Source organism: Mixophyes fleayi, chromosome 10, assembly GCF_038048845.1.
Source record: "Mixophyes fleayi isolate aMixFle1 chromosome 10, aMixFle1.hap1, whole genome shotgun sequence".
Classification (NCBI taxonomy): Eukaryota; Metazoa; Chordata; class Amphibia; order Anura; family Limnodynastidae; genus Mixophyes; species Mixophyes fleayi.
In genome coordinates, this window is record NC_134411.1 from 16,109,375 (window position 1) to 16,127,205 (window position 17,831).

At 36.1% G+C, this 17,831-nt stretch overlaps 16 non-coding genes across 16 annotated transcripts; all 16 read right to left on the reverse strand.

Annotated features, from left to right (window-relative positions):
- Positions 1–545: 545 nt before the first annotated feature.
- On the reverse strand, positions 546–627 carry TRNAS-GCU (transfer RNA serine (anticodon GCU)). The gene has a single exon. It is a non-coding gene; the product is annotated as a tRNA-Ser (tRNA).
- Positions 628–1,686: 1,059 nt separating this feature from the next.
- TRNAS-GCU (transfer RNA serine (anticodon GCU)) lies at positions 1,687–1,768 on the reverse strand. The gene has a single exon. It is a non-coding gene; the product is annotated as a tRNA-Ser (tRNA).
- A 1,060-nt stretch (positions 1,769–2,828) lies between these two features.
- TRNAS-GCU (transfer RNA serine (anticodon GCU)) lies at positions 2,829–2,910 on the reverse strand. The gene has a single exon. It is a non-coding gene; the product is annotated as a tRNA-Ser (tRNA).
- Positions 2,911–3,970: 1,060 nt separating this feature from the next.
- TRNAS-GCU (transfer RNA serine (anticodon GCU)) lies at positions 3,971–4,052 on the reverse strand. The gene has a single exon. It is a non-coding gene; the product is annotated as a tRNA-Ser (tRNA).
- A 1,060-nt stretch (positions 4,053–5,112) lies between these two features.
- On the reverse strand, positions 5,113–5,194 carry TRNAS-GCU (transfer RNA serine (anticodon GCU)). Its single transcript has one exon. It is a non-coding gene; the product is annotated as a tRNA-Ser (tRNA).
- Positions 5,195–6,254: 1,060 nt separating this feature from the next.
- Positions 6,255–6,336, reverse strand: TRNAS-GCU (transfer RNA serine (anticodon GCU)). Its single transcript has one exon. It is a non-coding gene; the product is annotated as a tRNA-Ser (tRNA).
- A 1,060-nt stretch (positions 6,337–7,396) lies between these two features.
- TRNAS-GCU (transfer RNA serine (anticodon GCU)) lies at positions 7,397–7,478 on the reverse strand. The gene has a single exon. It is a non-coding gene; the product is annotated as a tRNA-Ser (tRNA).
- Positions 7,479–8,537: 1,059 nt separating this feature from the next.
- TRNAS-GCU (transfer RNA serine (anticodon GCU)) lies at positions 8,538–8,619 on the reverse strand. Its single transcript has one exon. It is a non-coding gene; the product is annotated as a tRNA-Ser (tRNA).
- Positions 8,620–9,678: 1,059 nt separating this feature from the next.
- Positions 9,679–9,760, reverse strand: TRNAS-GCU (transfer RNA serine (anticodon GCU)). The gene has a single exon. It is a non-coding gene; the product is annotated as a tRNA-Ser (tRNA).
- A 1,059-nt stretch (positions 9,761–10,819) lies between these two features.
- On the reverse strand, positions 10,820–10,901 carry TRNAS-GCU (transfer RNA serine (anticodon GCU)). Its single transcript has one exon. It is a non-coding gene; the product is annotated as a tRNA-Ser (tRNA).
- A 1,060-nt stretch (positions 10,902–11,961) lies between these two features.
- TRNAS-GCU (transfer RNA serine (anticodon GCU)) lies at positions 11,962–12,043 on the reverse strand. The gene has a single exon. It is a non-coding gene; the product is annotated as a tRNA-Ser (tRNA).
- A 1,060-nt stretch (positions 12,044–13,103) lies between these two features.
- On the reverse strand, positions 13,104–13,185 carry TRNAS-GCU (transfer RNA serine (anticodon GCU)). Its single transcript has one exon. It is a non-coding gene; the product is annotated as a tRNA-Ser (tRNA).
- Positions 13,186–14,245: 1,060 nt separating this feature from the next.
- TRNAS-GCU (transfer RNA serine (anticodon GCU)) lies at positions 14,246–14,327 on the reverse strand. The gene has a single exon. It is a non-coding gene; the product is annotated as a tRNA-Ser (tRNA).
- Positions 14,328–15,387: 1,060 nt separating this feature from the next.
- TRNAS-GCU (transfer RNA serine (anticodon GCU)) lies at positions 15,388–15,469 on the reverse strand. The gene has a single exon. It is a non-coding gene; the product is annotated as a tRNA-Ser (tRNA).
- A 1,060-nt stretch (positions 15,470–16,529) lies between these two features.
- TRNAS-GCU (transfer RNA serine (anticodon GCU)) lies at positions 16,530–16,611 on the reverse strand. The gene has a single exon. It is a non-coding gene; the product is annotated as a tRNA-Ser (tRNA).
- A 1,060-nt stretch (positions 16,612–17,671) lies between these two features.
- TRNAS-GCU (transfer RNA serine (anticodon GCU)) lies at positions 17,672–17,753 on the reverse strand. Its single transcript has one exon. It is a non-coding gene; the product is annotated as a tRNA-Ser (tRNA).
- Positions 17,754–17,831: the final 78 nt, after the last annotated feature.

A 17,831-nucleotide genomic window follows, 5' to 3' on the forward strand; every position in this document is an offset into this window, starting at 1 on the left:
TTAATGGACTAGATTCTGATGCAACTTTGTTCATCTTCTTGCTTTTTGACTCTGAAATCATTATACAAAAGCATATTTAGATGGCAGTAACTAACCTGTGAAGGGTGGATTTGCAACACACCTTGTACTGCCCAATAGATGTGCAGTATATCACTTCAAAACAATCGGTTTTCAAGGAAAAGTCTGGTTCTTTAATCCCAAGAAGATTCCAGACATAAGGCACTGGTATAATAGCTGCTGAAAAATGTGTATTAGAAAGTTACTTTCTCAGGATCAATTAGAAATCAATCACTTTTAAGGTCAAGGTAGAATGCAGGGAAAAATGTAGTTTTCAGTTCCATGGGACCTACAAAATAGTGTCAAGAATTGTATTTCTACAAAGGAAATCTTTATGTTACTTGAGTAATCTTGGAGGTTAAATACTGTTTTCACTTCTATCAATTTTGAGTAGAATTGGATTTTGATTGGATTTGATTTCTTCGAACATATTCTTCTTTTTTAGCCCGTTGGGGCCGTTTTGAATAAAATTTGCAGGTAACTCAGGACGACGAGGATGGGATTCGAACCCATGCGTGCAGAGCACAATGGATTAGCAGTCCATCGCCTTAACCACTCGGCCACCTCGTCCTACTTATTTTTTAGACTGCGTCTTTTTCGAACATTTTTTGGAGAAACTCATTTAGACTGATGTTAAATTGAAATGTAGTGAGTTATCTAGCTTTGAAGTGAATGCATTTTACCTATTTAGATTCTCATCGTTATCATAGGGACTGGATATAAATCCACTCGTAACTGAGCCTTTGCTTGATGATCATTTATACTACTTTCAGTTGAAATATATTTTTGAACTACCTCTACCATGATGGTGCACCATCACAGACACAAATTCAAATCTGATATAGCTGGTAACATGACTTATGCTGATATTAGAGTGATAGAGTTCACTAAATGTTTGCATGAGTGTCCTTAATGAAAAGACTGACAATAAATAACAGGAGTTGAGTTTGAATCTCAGCAGATCCTTTATTTGTGTCTTTCAACATCACAATTTGATGTTTGCTGCCATTGTAGAAGAAAAAAAGACAGTCATCCATGAATATGACATGCCAACTTCCATTATTCCGTCTTCAACTACACTTCCTTAATGGACTAGATTCTGATGCAACTTTGTTCATCTTCTTGCTTTTTGACTCTGAAATCATTATACAAAAGCATATTTAGATGGCAGTAACTAACCTGTGAAGGGTGGATTTGCAACACACCTTGTACTGCCCAATAGATGTGCAGTATATCACTTCAAAACAATCGGTTTTCAAGGAAAAGTCTGGTTCTTTAATCCCAAGAAGATTCCAGACATAAGGCACTGGTATAATAGCTGCTGAAAAATGTGTATTAGAAAGTTACTTTCTCAGGATCAATTAGAAATCAATCACTTTTAAGGTCAAGGTAGAATGCAGGGAAAAATGTAGTTTTCAGTTCCATGGGACCTACAAAATAGTGTCAAGAATTGTATTTCTACAAAGGAAATCTTTATGTTACTTGAGTAATCTTGGAGGTTAAATACTGTTTTCACTTCTATCAATTTTGAGTAGAATTGGATTTTGATTGGATTTGATTTCTTCGAACATATTCTTCTTTTTTAGCCCGTTGGGGCCGTTTTGAATAAAATTTGCAGGTAACTCAGGACGACGAGGATGGGATTCGAACCCATGCGTGCAGAGCACAATGGATTAGCAGTCCATCGCCTTAACCACTCGGCCACCTCGTCCTACTTATTTTTTAGACTGCGTCTTTTTCGAACATTTTTGGGAGAAACTCCTTTTAGACTGATGTTAAATTGAAATGTAGTGAGTTATCTAGCTTTGAAGTGAATGCATTTTACCTATTTAGATTCTCATCGTTATCACAGGGACTGGATATAAATCCACTCGTAACTGAGCCTTTGCTTGATGATCATTTATACTACTTTCAGTTGAAATATATTTTTGAACTACCTCTACCATGATGGTGCACCATCACAGACACAAATTCATATCTGATATAGCTGGTAACATGACTTATGCTGATATTAGAGTGATAGAGTTCACTAAATGTTTGCATGAGTGTCCTTAATGAAAAGACTGACAATAAATAACAGGAGTTGAGTTTGAATCTCAGCAGATCCTTTATTTGTGTCTTTCAACATCACAATTTGATGTTTGCTGCCATTGTAGAAGAAAAAAAGACAGTCATCCATGAATATGACATGCCAACTTCCATTATTCCGTCTTCAACTACACTTCCTTAATGGACTAGATTCTGATGCAACTTTGTTCATCTTCTTGCTTTTTGACTCTGAAATCATTATACAAAAGCATATTTAGATGGCAGTAACTAACCTGTGAAGGGTGGATTTGCAACACACCTTGTACTGCCCAATAGATGTGCAGTATATCACTTCAAAACAATCGGTTTTCAAGGAAAAGTCTGGTTCTTTAATCCCAAGAAGATTCCAGACATAAGGCACTGGTATAATAGCTGCTGAAAAATGTGTATTAGAAAGTTACTTTCTCAGGATCAATTAGAAATCAATCACTTTTAAGGTCAAGGTAGAATGCAGGGAAAAATGTAGTTTTCAGTTCCATGGGACCTACAAAATAGTGTCAAGAATTGTATTTCTACAAAGGAAATCTTTATGTTACTTGAGTAATCTTGGAGGTTAAATACTGTTTTCACTTCTATCAATTTTGAGTAGAATTGGATTTTGATTGGATTTGATTTCTTCGAACATATTCTTCTTTTTTAGCCCGTTGGGGCCGTTTTGAATAAAATTTGCAGGTAACTCAGGACGACGAGGATGGGATTCGAACCCATGCGTGCAGAGCACAATGGATTAGCAGTCCATCGCCTTAACCACTCGGCCACCTCGTCCTACTTATTTTTTAGACTGCGTCTTTTTCGAACATTTTTTGGAGAAACTCCTTTTAGACTGATGTTAAATTGAAATGTAGTGAGTTATCTAGCTTTGAAGTGAATGCATTTTACCTATTTAGATTCTCATCGTTATCACAGGGACTGGATATAAATCCACTCGTAACTGAGCCTTTGCTTGATGATCATTTATACTACTTTCAGTTGAAATATATTTTTGAACTACCTCTACCATGATGGTGCACCATCACAGACACAAATTCATATCTGATATAGCTGGTAACATGACTTATGCTGATATTAGAGTGATAGAGTTCACTAAATGTTTGCATGAGTGTCCTTAATGAAAAGACTGACAATAAATAACAGGAGTTGAGTTTGAATCTCAGCAGATCCTTTATTTGTGTCTTTCAACATCACAATTTGATGTTTGCTGCCATTGTAGAAGAAAAAAAGACAGTCATCCATGAATATGACATGCCAACTTCCATTATTCCGTCTTCAACTACACTTCCTTAATGGACTAGATTCTGATGCAACTTTGTTCATCTTCTTGCTTTTTGACTCTGAAATCATTATACAAAAGCATATTTAGATGGCAGTAACTAACCTGTGAAGGGTGGATTTGCAACACACCTTGTACTGCCCAATAGATGTGCAGTATATCACTTCAAAACAATCGGTTTTCAAGGAAAAGTCTGGTTCTTTAATCCCAAGAAGATTCCAGACATAAGGCACTGGTATAATAGCTGCTGAAAAATGTGTATTAGAAAGTTACTTTCTCAGGATCAATTAGAAATCAATCACTTTTAAGGTCAAGGTAGAATGCAGGGAAAAATGTAGTTTTCAGTTCCATGGGACCTACAAAATAGTGTCAAGAATTGTATTTCTACAAAGGAAATCTTTATGTTACTTGAGTAATCTTGGAGGTTAAATACTGTTTTCACTTCTATCAATTTTGAGTAGAATTGGATTTTGATTGGATTTGATTTCTTCGAACATATTCTTCTTTTTTAGCCCGTTGGGGCCGTTTTGAATAAAATTTGCAGGTAACTCAGGACGACGAGGATGGGATTCGAACCCATGCGTGCAGAGCACAATGGATTAGCAGTCCATCGCCTTAACCACTCGGCCACCTCGTCCTACTTATTTTTTAGACTGCGTCTTTTTCGAACATTTTTTGGAGAAACTCCTTTTAGACTGATGTTAAATTGAAATGTAGTGAGTTATCTAGCTTTGAAGTGAATGCATTTTACCTATTTAGATTCTCATCGTTATCACAGGGACTGGATATAAATCCACTCGTAACTGAGCCTTTGCTTGATGATCATTTATACTACTTTCAGTTGAAATATATTTTTGAACTACCTCTACCATGATGGTGCACCATCACAGACACAAATTCATATCTGATATAGCTGGTAACATGACTTATGCTGATATTAGAGTGATAGAGTTCACTAAATGTTTGCATGAGTGTCCTTAATGAAAAGACTGACAATAAATAACAGGAGTTGAGTTTGAATCTCAGCAGATCCTTTATTTGTGTCTTTCAACATCACAATTTGATGTTTGCTGCCATTGTAGAAGAAAAAAAGACAGTCATCCATGAATATGACATGCCAACTTCCATTATTCCGTCTTCAACTACACTTCCTTAATGGACTAGATTCTGATGCAACTTTGTTCATCTTCTTGCTTTTTGACTCTGAAATCATTATACAAAAGCATATTTAGATGGCAGTAACTAACCTGTGAAGGGTGGATTTGCAACATACCTTGTACTGCCCAATAGATGTGCAGTATATCACTTCAAAACAATCGGTTTTCAAGGAAAAGTCTGGTTCTTTAATCCCAAGAAGATTCCAGACATAAGGCACTGGTATAATAGCTGCTGAAAAATGTGTATTAGAAAGTTACTTTCTCAGGATCAATTAGAAATCAATCACTTTTAAGGTCAAGGTAGAATGCAGGGAAAAATGTAGTTTTCAGTTCCATGGGACCTACAAAATAGTGTCAAGAATTGTATTTCTACAAAGGAAATCTTTATGTTACTTGAGTAATCTTGGAGGTTAAATACTGTTTTCACTTCTATCAATTTTGAGTAGAATTGGATTTTGATTGGATTTGATTTCTTCGAACATATTCTTCTTTTTTAGCCCGTTGGGGCCGTTTTGAATAAAATTTGCAGGTAACTCAGGACGACGAGGATGGGATTCGAACCCATGCGTGCAGAGCACAATGGATTAGCAGTCCATCGCCTTAACCACTCGGCCACCTCGTCCTACTTATTTTTTAGACTGCGTCTTTTTCGAACATTTTTTGGAGAAACTCCTTTTAGACTGATGTTAAATTGAAATGTAGTGAGTTATCTAGCTTTGAAGTGAATGCATTTTACCTATTTAGATTCTCATCGTTATCACAGGGACTGGATATAAATCCACTCGTAACTGAGCCTTTGCTTGATGATCATTTATACTACTTTCAGTTGAAATATATTTTTGAACTACCTCTACCATGATGGTGCACCATCACAGACACAAATTCATATCTGATATAGCTGGTAACATGACTTATGCTGATATTAGAGTGATAGAGTTCACTAAATGTTTGCATGAGTGTCCTTAATGAAAAGACTGACAATAAATAACAGGAGTTGAGTTTGAATCTCAGCAGATCCTTTATTTGTGTCTTTCAACATCACAATTTGATGTTTGCTGCCATTGTAGAAGAAAAAAAGACAGTCATCCATGAATATGACATGCCAACTTCCATTATTCCGTCTTCAACTACACTTCCTTAATGGACTAGATTCTGATGCAACTTTGTTCATCTTCTTGCTTTTTGACTCTGAAATCATTATACAAAAGCATATTTAGATGGCAGTAACTAACCTGTGAAGGGTGGATTTGCAACACACCTTGTACTGCCCAATAGATGTGCAGTATATCACTTCAAAACAATCGGTTTTCAAGGAAAAGTCTGGTTCTTTAATCCCAAGAAGATTCCAGACATAAGGCACTGGTATAATAGCTGCTGAAAAATGTGTATTAGAAAGTTACTTTCTCAGGATCAATTAGAAATCAATCACTTTTAAGGTCAAGGTAGAATGCAGGGAAAAATGTAGTTTTCAGTTCCATGGGACCTACAAAATAGTGTCAAGAATTGTATTTCTACAAAGGAAATCTTTATGTTACTTGAGTAATCTTGGAGGTTAAATACTGTTTTCACTTCTATCAATTTTGAGTAGAATTGGATTTTGATTGGATTTGATTTCTTCGAACATATTCTTCTTTTTTAGCCCGTTGGGGCCGTTTTGAATAAAATTTGCAGGTAACTCAGGACGACGAGGATGGGATTCGAACCCATGCGTGCAGAGCACAATGGATTAGCAGTCCATCGCCTTAACCACTCGGCCACCTCGTCCTACTTATTTTTTAGACTGCGTCTTTTTCGAACATTTTTAGGAGAAACTCCTTTTAGACTGATGTTAAATTGAAATGTAGTGAGTTATCTAGCTTTGAAGTGAATGCATTTTACCTATTTAGATTCTCATCGTTATCACAGGGACTGGATATAAATCCACTCGTAACTGAGCCTTTGCTTGATGATCATTTATACTACTTTCAGTTGAAATATATTTTTGAACTACCTCTACCATGATGGTGCACCATCACAGACACAAATTCATATCTGATATAGCTGGTAACATGACTTATGCTGATATTAGAGTGATAGAGTTCACTAAATGTTTGCATGAGTGTCCTTAATGAAAAGACTGACAATAAATAACAGGAGTTGAGTTTGAATCTCAGCAGATCCTTTATTTGTGTCTTTCAACATCACAATTTGATGTTTGCTGCCATTGTAGAAGAAAAAAAGACAGTCATCCATGAATATGACATGCCAACTTCCATTATTCCGTCTTCAACTACACTTCCTTAATGGACTAGATTCTGATGCAACTTTGTTCATCTTCTTGCTTTTTGACTCTGAAATCATTATACAAAAGCATATTTAGATGGCAGTAACTAACCTGTGAAGGGTGGATTTGCAACACACCTTGTACTGCCCAATAGATGTGCAGTATATCACTTCAAAACAATCGGTTTTCAAGGAAAAGTCTGGTTCTTTAATCCCAAGAAGATTCCAGACATAAGGCACTGGTATAATAGCTGCTGAAAAATGTGTATTAGAAAGTTACTTTCTCAGGATCAATTAGAAATCAATCACTTTTAAGGTCAAGGTAGAATGCAGGGAAAAATGTAGTTTTCAGTTCCATGGGACCTACAAAATAGTGTCAAGAATTGTATTTCTACAAAGGAAATCTTTATGTTACTTGAGTAATCTTGGAGGTTAAATACTGTTTTCACTTCTATCAATTTTGAGTAGAATTGGATTTTGATTGGATTTGATTTCTTCGAACATATTCTTCTTTTTTAGCCCGTTGGGGCCGTTTTGAATAAAATTTGCAGGTAACTCAGGACGACGAGGATGGGATTCGAACCCATGCGTGCAGAGCACAATGGATTAGCAGTCCATCGCCTTAACCACTCGGCCACCTCGTCCTACTTAGTTTTTAGACTGCGTCTTTTTCGAACATTTTTTGGAGAAACTCCTTTTAGACTGATGTTAAATTGAAATGTAGTGAGTTATCTAGCTTTGAAGGAATGCATTTTACCTATTTAGATTCTCATCGTTATCACAGGGACTGGATATAAATCCACTCGTAACTGAGCCTTTGCTTGATGATCATTTATACTACTTTCAGTTGAAATATATTTTTGAACTACCTCTACCATGATGGTGCACCATCACAGACACAAATTCATATCTGATATAGCTGGTAACATGACTTATGCTGATATTAGAGTGATAGAGTTCACTAAATGTTTGCATGAGTGTCCTTAATGAAAAGACTGACAATAAATAACAGGAGTTGAGTTTGAATCTCAGCAGATCCTTTATTTGTGTCTTTCAACATCACAATTTGATGTTTGCTGCCATTGTAGAAGAAAAAAAGACAGTCATCCATGAATATGACATGCCAACTTCCATTATTCCGTCTTCAACTACACTTCCTTAATGGACTAGATTCTGATGCAACTTTGTTCATCTTCTTGCTTTTTGACTCTGAAATCATTATACAAAAGCATATTTAGATGACAGTAACTAACCTGTGAAGGGTGGATTTGCAACACACCTTGTACTGCCCAATAGATGTGCAGTATATCACTTCAAAACAATCGGTTTTCAAGGAAAAGTCTGGTTCTTTAATCCCAAGAAGATTCCAGACATAAGGCACTGGTATAATAGCTGCTGAAAAATGTGTATTAGAAAGTTACTTTCTCAGGATCAATTAGAAATCAATCACTTTTAAGGTCAAGGTAGAATGCAGGGAAAAATGTAGTTTTCAGTTCCATGGGACCTACAAAATAGTGTCAAGAATTGTATTTCTACAAAGGAAATCTTTATGTTACTTGAGTAATCTTGGAGGTTAAATACTGTTTTCACTTCTATCAATTTTGAGTAGAATTGGATTTTGATTGGATTTGATTTCTTCGAACATATTCTTCTTTTTTAGCCCGTTGGGGCCGTTTTGAATAAAATTTGCAGGTAACTCAGGACGACGAGGATGGGATTCGAACCCATGCGTGCAGAGCACAATGGATTAGCAGTCCATCGCCTTAACCACTCGGCCACCTCGTCCTACTTAGTTTTTAGACTGCGTCTTTTTCGAACATTTTTTGGAGAAACTCCTTTTAGACTGATGTTAAATTGAAATGTAGTGAGTTATCTAGCTTTGAAGGAATGCATTTTACCTATTTAGATTCTCATCGTTATCACAGGGACTGGATATAAATCCACTCGTAACTGAGCCTTTGCTTGATGATCATTTATACTACTTTCAGTTGAAATATATTTTTGAACTACCTCTACCATGATGGTGCACCATCACAGACACAAATTCATATCTGATATAGCTGGTAACATGACTTATGCTGATATTAGAGTGATAGAGTTCACTAAATGTTTGCATGAGTGTCCTTAATGAAAAGACTGACAATAAATAACAGGAGTTGAGTTTGAATCTCAGCAGATCCTTTATTTGTGTCTTTCAACATCACAATTTGATGTTTGCTGCCATTGTAGAAGAAAAAAAGACAGTCATCCATGAATATGACATGCCAACTTCCATTATTCCGTCTTCAACTACACTTCCTTAATGGACTAGATTCTGATGCAACTTTGTTCATCTTCTTGCTTTTTGACTCTGAAATCATTATACAAAAGCATATTTAGATGGCAGTAACTAACCTGTGAAGGGTGGATTTGCAACACACCTTGTACTGCCCAATAGATGTGCAGTATATCACTTCAAAACAATCGGTTTTCAAGGAAAAGTCTGGTTCTTTAATCCCAAGAAGATTCCAGACATAAGGCACTGGTATAATAGCTGCTGAAAAATGTGTATTAGAAAGTTACTTTCTCAGGATCAATTAGAAATCAATCACTTTTAAGGTCAAGGTAGAATGCAGGGAAAAATGTAGTTTTCAGTTCCATGGGACCTACAAAATAGTGTCAAGAATTGTATTTCTACAAAGGAAATCTTTATGTTACTTGAGTAATCTTGGAGGTTAAATACTGTTTTCACTTCTATCAATTTTGAGTAGAATTGGATTTTGATTGGATTTGATTTCTTCGAACATATTCTTCTTTTTTAGCCCGTTGGGGCCGTTTTGAATAAAATTTGCAGGTAACTCAGGACGACGAGGATGGGATTCGAACCCATGCGTGCAGAGCACAATGGATTAGCAGTCCATCGCCTTAACCACTCGGCCACCTCGTCCTACTTAGTTTTTAGACTGCGTCTTTTTCGAACATTTTTTGGAGAAACTCCTTTTAGACTGATGTTAAATTGAAATGTAGTGAGTTATCTAGCTTTGAAGGAATGCATTTTACCTATTTAGATTCTCATCGTTATCACAGGGACTGGATATAAATCCACTCGTAACTGAGCCTTTGCTTGATGATCATTTATACTACTTTCAGTTGAAATATATTTTTGAACTACCTCTACCATGATGGTGCACCATCACAGACACAAATTCATATCTGATATAGCTGGTAACATGACTTATGCTGATATTAGAGTGATAGAGTTCACTAAATGTTTGCATGAGTGTCCTTAATGAAAAGACTGACAATAAATAACAGGAGTTGAGTTTGAATCTCAGCAGATCCTTTATTTGTGTCTTTCAACATCACAATTTGATGTTTGCTGCCATTGTAGAAGAAAAAAAGACAGTCATCCATGAATATGACATGCCAACTTCCATTATTCCGTCTTCAACTACACTTCCTTAATGGACTAGATTCTGATGCAACTTTGTTCATCTTCTTGCTTTTTGACTCTGAAATCATTATACAAAAGCATATTTAGATGACAGTAACTAACCTGTGAAGGGTGGATTTGCAACACACCTTGTACTGCCCAATAGATGTGCAGTATATCACTTCAAAACAATCGGTTTTCAAGGAAAAGTCTGGTTCTTTAATCCCAAGAAGATTCCAGACATAAGGCACTGGTATAATAGCTGCTGAAAAATGTGTATTAGAAAGTTACTTTCTCAGGATCAATTAGAAATCAATCACTTTTAAGGTCAAGGTAGAATGCAGGGAAAAATGTAGTTTTCAGTTCCATGGGACCTACAAAATAGTGTCAAGAATTGTATTTCTACAAAGGAAATCTTTATGTTACTTGAGTAATCTTGGAGGTTAAATACTGTTTTCACTTCTATCAATTTTGAGTAGAATTGGATTTTGATTGGATTTGATTTCTTCGAACATATTCTTCTTTTTTAGCCCGTTGGGGCCGTTTTGAATAAAATTTGCAGGTAACTCAGGACGACGAGGATGGGATTCGAACCCATGCGTGCAGAGCACAATGGATTAGCAGTCCATCGCCTTAACCACTCGGCCACCTCGTCCTACTTATTTTTTAGACTGCGTCTTTTTCGAACATTTTTTGGAGAAACTCATTTTAGACTGATGTTAAATTGAAATGTAGTGAGTTATCTAGCTTTGAAGTGAATGCATTTTACCTATTTAGATTCTCATCGTTATCACAGGGACTGGATATAAATCCACTCGTAACTGAGCCTTTGCTTGATGATCATTTATACTACTTTCAGTTGAAATATATTTTTGAACTACCTCTACCATGATGGTGCACCATCACAGACACAAATTCATATCTGATATAGCTGGTAACATGACTTATGCTGATATTAGAGTGATAGAGTTCACTAAATGTTTGCATGAGTGTCCTTAATGAAAAGACTGACAATAAATAACAGGAGTTGAGTTTGAATCTCAGCAGATCCTTTATTTGTGTCTTTCAACATCACAATTTGATGTTTGCTGCCATTGTAGAAGAAAAAAAGACAGTCATCCATGAATATGACATGCCAACTTCCATTATTCCGTCTTCAACTACACTTCCTTAATGGACTAGATTCTGATGCAACTTTGTTCATCTTCTTGCTTTTTGACTCTGAAATCATTATACAAAAGCATATTTAGATGGCAGTAACTAACCTGTGAAGGGTGGATTTGCAACACACCTTGTACTGCCCAATAGATGTGCAGTATATCACTTCAAAACAATCGGTTTTCAAGGAAAAGTCTGGTTCTTTAATCCCAAGAAGATTCCAGACATAAGGCACTGGTATAATAGCTGCTGAAAAATGTGTATTAGAAAGTTACTTTCTCAGGATCAATTAGAAATCAATCACTTTTAAGGTCAAGGTAGAATGCAGGGAAAAATGTAGTTTTCAGTTCCATGGGACCTACAAAATAGTGTCAAGAATTGTATTTCTACAAAGGAAATCTTTATGTTACTTGAGTAATCTTGGAGGTTAAATACTGTTTTCACTTCTATCAATTTTGAGTAGAATTGGATTTTGATTGAATTTGATTTCTTCGAACATATTCTTCTTTTTTAGCCCGTTGGGGCCGTTTTGAATAAAATTTGCAGGTAACTCAGGACGACGAGGATGGGATTCGAACCCATGCGTGCAGAGCACAATGGATTAGCAGTCCATCGCCTTAACCACTCGGCCACCTCGTCCTACTTATTTTTTAGACTGCGTCTTTTTCGAACATTTTTTGGAGAAACTCCTTTTAGACTGATGTTAAATTGAAATGTAGTGAGTTATCTAGCTTTGAAGTGAATGCATTTTACCTATTTAGATTCTCATCGTTATCACAGGGACTGGATATAAATCCACTCGTAACTGAGCCTTTGCTTGATGATCATTTATACTACTTTCAGTTGAAATATATTTTTGAACTACCTCTACCATGATGGTGCACCATCACAGACACAAATTCATATCTGATATAGCTGGTAACATGACTTATGCTGATATTAGAGTGATAGAGTTCACTAAATGTTTGCATGAGTGTCCTTAATGAAAAGACTGACAATAAATAACAGGAGTTGAGTTTGAATCTCAGCAGATCCTTTATTTGTGTCTTTCAACATCACAATTTGATGTTTGCTGCCATTGTAGAAGAAAAAAAGACAGTCATCCATGAATATGACATGCCAACTTCCATTATTCCGTCTTCAACTACACTTCCTTAATGGACTAGATTCTGATGCAACTTTGTTCATCTTCTTGCTTTTTGACTCTGAAATCATTATACAAAAGCATATTTAGATGGCAGTAACTAACCTGTGAAGGGTGGATTTGCAACACACCTTGTACTGCCCAATAGATGTGCAGTATATCACTTCAAAACAATCGGTTTTCAAGGAAAAGTCTGGTTCTTTAATCCCAAGAAGATTCCAGACATAAGGCACTGGTATAATAGCTGCTGAAAAATGTGTATTAGAAAGTTACTTTCTCAGGATCAATTAGAAATCAATCACTTTTAAGGTCAAGGTAGAATGCAGGGAAAAATGTAGTTTTCAGTTCCATGGGACCTACAAAATAGTGTCAAGAATTGTATTTCTACAAAGGAAATCTTTATGTTACTTGAGTAATCTTGGAGGTTAAATACTGTTTTCACTTCTATCAATTTTGAGTAGAATTGGATTTTGATTGGATTTGATTTCTTCGAACATATTCTTCTTTTTTAGCCCGTTGGGGCCGTTTTGAATAAAATTTGCAGGTAACTCAGGACGACGAGGATGGGATTCGAACCCATGCGTGCAGAGCACAATGGATTAGCAGTCCATCGCCTTAACCACTCGGCCACCTCGTCCTACTTATTTTTTAGACTGCGTCTTTTTCGAACATTTTTTGGAGAAACTCCTTTTAGACTGATGTTAAATTGAAATGTAGTGAGTTATCTAGCTTTGAAGTGAATGCATTTTACCTATTTAGATTCTCATCGTTATCACAGGGACTGGATATAAATCCACTCGTAACTGAGCCTTTGCTTGATGATCATTTATACTACTTTCAGTTGAAATATATTTTTGAACTACCTCTACCATGATGGTGCACCATCACAGACACAAATTCATATCTGATATAGCTGGTAACATGACTTATGCTGATATTAGAGTGATAGAGTTCACTAAATGTTTGCATGAGTGTCCTTAATGAAAAGACTGACAATAAATAACAGGAGTTGAGTTTGAATCTCAGCAGATCCTTTATTTGTGTCTTTCAACATCACAATTTGATGTTTGCTGCCATTGTAGAAGAAAAAAAGACAGTCATCCATGAATATGACATGCCAACTTCCATTATTCCGTCTTCAACTACACTTCCTTAATGGACTAGATTCTGATGCAACTTTGTTCATCTTCTTGCTTTTTGACTCTGAAATCATTATACAAAAGCATATTTAGATGGCAGTAACTAACCTGTGAAGGGTGGATTTGCAACACACCTTGTACTGCCCAATAGATGTGCAGTATATCACTTCAAAACAATCGGTTTTCAAGGAAAAGTCTGGTTCTTTAATCCCAAGAAGATTCCAGACATAAGGCACTGGTATAATAGCTGCTGAAAAATGTGTATTAGAAAGTTACTTTCTCAGGATCAATTAGAAATCAATCACTTTTAAGGTCAAGGTAGAATGCAGGGAAAAATGTAGTTTTCAGTTCCATGGGACCTACAAAATAGTGTCAAGAATTGTATTTCTACAAAGGAAATCTTTATGTTACTTGAGTAATCTTGGAGGTTAAATACTGTTTTCACTTCTATCAATTTTGAGTAGAATTGGATTTTGATTGGATTTGATTTCTTCGAACATATTCTTCTTTTTTAGCCCGTTGGGGCCGTTTTGAATAAAATTTGCAGGTAACTCAGGACGACGAGGATGGGATTCAAACCCATGCGTGCAGAGCACAATGGATTAGCAGTCCATCGCCTTAACCACTCGGCCACCTCGTCCTACTTAATTTTTAGACTGCGTCTTTTTCGAACATTTTTTGGAGAAACTCCTTTTAGACTGATGTTAAATTGAAATGTAGTGAGTTATCTAGCTTTGAAGTGAATGCATTTTACCTATTTAGATTCTCATCGTTATCACAGGGACTGGATATAAATCCACTCGTAACTGAGCCTTTGCTTGATGATCATTTATACTACTTTCAGTTAAAATATATTTTTGAACTACCTCTACCATGATGGTGCACCATCACAGACACAAATTCATATCTGATATAGCTGGTAACATGACTTATGCTGATATTAGAGTGATAGAGTTCACTAAATGTTTGCATGAGTGTCCTTAATGAAAAGACTGACAATAAATAACAGGAGTTGAGTTTGAATCTCAGCAGATCCTTTATTTGTGTCTTTCAACATCACAATTTGATGTTTGCTGCCATTGTAGAAGAAAAAAAGACAGTCATCCATGAATATGACATGCCAACTTCCATTATTCCGTCTTCAACTACACTTCCTTAATGGACTAGATTCTGATGCAACTTTGTTCATCTTCTTGCTTTTTGACTCTGAAATCATTATACAAAAGCATATTTAGATGGCAGTAACTAACCTGTGAAGGGTGGATTTGCAACACACCTTGTACTGCCCAATAGATGTGCAGTATATCACTTCAAAACAATCGGTTTTCAAGGAAAAGTCTGGTTCTTTATTCCCAAGAAGATTCCAGACATAAGGCACTGGTATAATAGCTGCTGAAAAATGTGTATTAGAAAGTTACTTTCTCAGGATCAATTAGAAATCAATCACTTTTAAGGTCAAGGTAGAATGCAGGGAAAAATGTAGTTTTCAGTTCCATGGGACCTACAAAATAGTGTCAAGAATTGTATTTCTACAAAGGAAATCTTTATGTTACTTGAGTAATCTTGGAGGTTAAATACTGTTTTCACTTCTATCAATTTTGAGTAGAATTGGATTTTGATTGGATTTGATTTCTTCGAACATATTCTTCTTTTTTAGCCCGATGGGGCCGTTTTGAATAAAATTTGCAGGTAACTCAGGACGACGAGGATGGGATTCGAACCCATGCGTGCAGCGCACAATGGATTAGCAGTCCATCGCCTTAACCACTCGGCCACCTCGTCCTACTTATTTTTTAGACTGCGTCTTTTTCGAACATTTTTTGGAGAAACTCCTTTTAGACTGATGTTAAATTGAAATGTAGTGAGTTATCTAGCTTTGAAGTGAATGCATTTTACCTATTTAGATTCTCATCGTTATCACAGGGACTGGATATAAATCCACTCGTAACTGAGCCTTTGCTTGATGATCATTTATACTACTTTCAGTTGAAATATATTTTTGAACTACCTCTACCATGATGGTGCACCATCACAGACACAAATTCATATCTGATATAGCTGGTAACATGACTTATGCTGATATTAGAGTGATAGAGTTCACTAAATGTTTGCATGAGTGTCCTTAATGAAAAGACTGACAATAAATAACAGGAGTTGAGTTTGAATCTCAGCAGATCCTTTATTTGTGTCTTTCAACATCACAATTTGATGTTTGCTGCCATTGTAGAAGAAAAAAAGACAGTCATCCATGAATATGACATGCCAACTTCCATTATTCCGTCTTCAACTACACTTCCTTAATGGACTAGATTCTGATGCAACTTTGTTCATCTTCTTGCTTTTTGACTCTGAAATCATTATACAAAAGCATATTTAGATGGCAGTAACTAACCTGTGAAGGGTGGATTTGCAACACACCTTGTACTGCCCAATAGATGTGCAGTATATCACTTCAAAACAATCGGTTTTCAAGGAAAAGTCTGGTTCTTTATTCCCAAGAAGATTCCAGACATAAGGCACTGGTATAATAGCTGCTGAAAAATGTGTATTAGAAAGTTACTTTCTCAGGATCAATTAGAAATCAATCACTTTTAAGGTCAAGGTAGAATGCAGGGAAAAATGTAGTTTTCAGTTCCATGGGACCTACAAAATAGTGTCAAGAATTGTATTTCTACAAAGGAAATCTTTATGTTACTTGAGTAATCTTGGAGGTTAAATACTGTTTTCACTTCTATCAATTTTGAGTAGAATTGGATTTTGATTGGATTTGATTTCTTCGAACATATTCTTCTTTTTTAGCCCGTTGGGGCCGTTTTGAATAAAATTTGCAGGTAACTCAGGACGACGAGGATGGGACTCGAACCCATGCGTGCAGAGCACAATGGATTAGCAGTCCATCGCCTTAACCACTCGGCCACCTCGTCCTACTTAATTTTTAGACTGCGTCTTTTTCGAACATTTTTTGGAGAAACTCCTTTTAGACTGATGTTAAATTGAAATGTAGTGAGTTATCTAGCTTTGAAGTGAATGCATTTTACCTATTTAGATTCTCATCGTTATCACAGGGACTGGATATAAATCCACTCGTAACTGAGCCTTTGCTTGATGATCATTTATACTACTTTCAGTTGAAATATATTTTTGAACTACCTCTACCATGATGGTGCACCATCACAGACACAAATTCATATCTGATATAGCTGGTAACATGACTTATGCTGATATTAGAGTGATAGAGTTCACTAAATGTTTGCATGAGTGTCCTTAATGAAAAGACTGACAATAAATAACAGGAGTTGAGTTTGAATCTCAGCAGATCCTTTATTTGTGTCTTTCAACATCACAATTTGATGTTTGCTGCCATTGTAGAAGAAAAAAAGACAGTCATCCATGAATATGACATGCCAACTTCCATTATTCCGTCTTCAACTACACTTCCTTAATGGACTAGATTCTGATGCAACTTTGTTCATCTTCTTGCTTTTTGACTCTGAAATCATTATACAAAAGCATATTTAGATGGCAGTAACTAACCTGTGAAGGGTGGATTTGCAACACACCTTGTACTGCCCAATAGATGTGCAGTATATCACTTCAAAACAATCGGTTTTCAAGGAAAAGTCTGGTTCTTTATTCCCAAGAAGATTCCAGACATAAGGCACTGGTATAATAGCTGCTGAAAAATGTGTATTAGAAAGTTACTTTCTCAGGATCAATTAGAAATCAATCACTTTTAAGGTCAAGGTAGAATGCAGGGAAAAATGTAGTTTTCAGTTCCATGGGACCTACAAAATAGTGTCAAGAATTGTATTTCTACAAAGGAAATCTTTATGTTACTTGAGTAATCTTGGAGGTTAAATACTGTTTTCACTTCTATCAATTTTGAGTAGAATTGGATTTTGATTGGATTTGATTTCTTCGAACATATTCTTCTTTTTTAGCCCGATGGGGCCGTTTTGAATAAAATTTGCAGGTAACTCAGGACGACGAGGATGGGATTCGAACCCATGCGTGCAGCGCACAATGGATTAGCAGTCCATCGCCTTAACCACTCGGCCACCTCGTCCTACTTATTTTTTAGACTGCGTCTTTTTCGAACATTTTTTGGAGAAACTCCTTTTAGACTGATGTTAAATTGAAATGT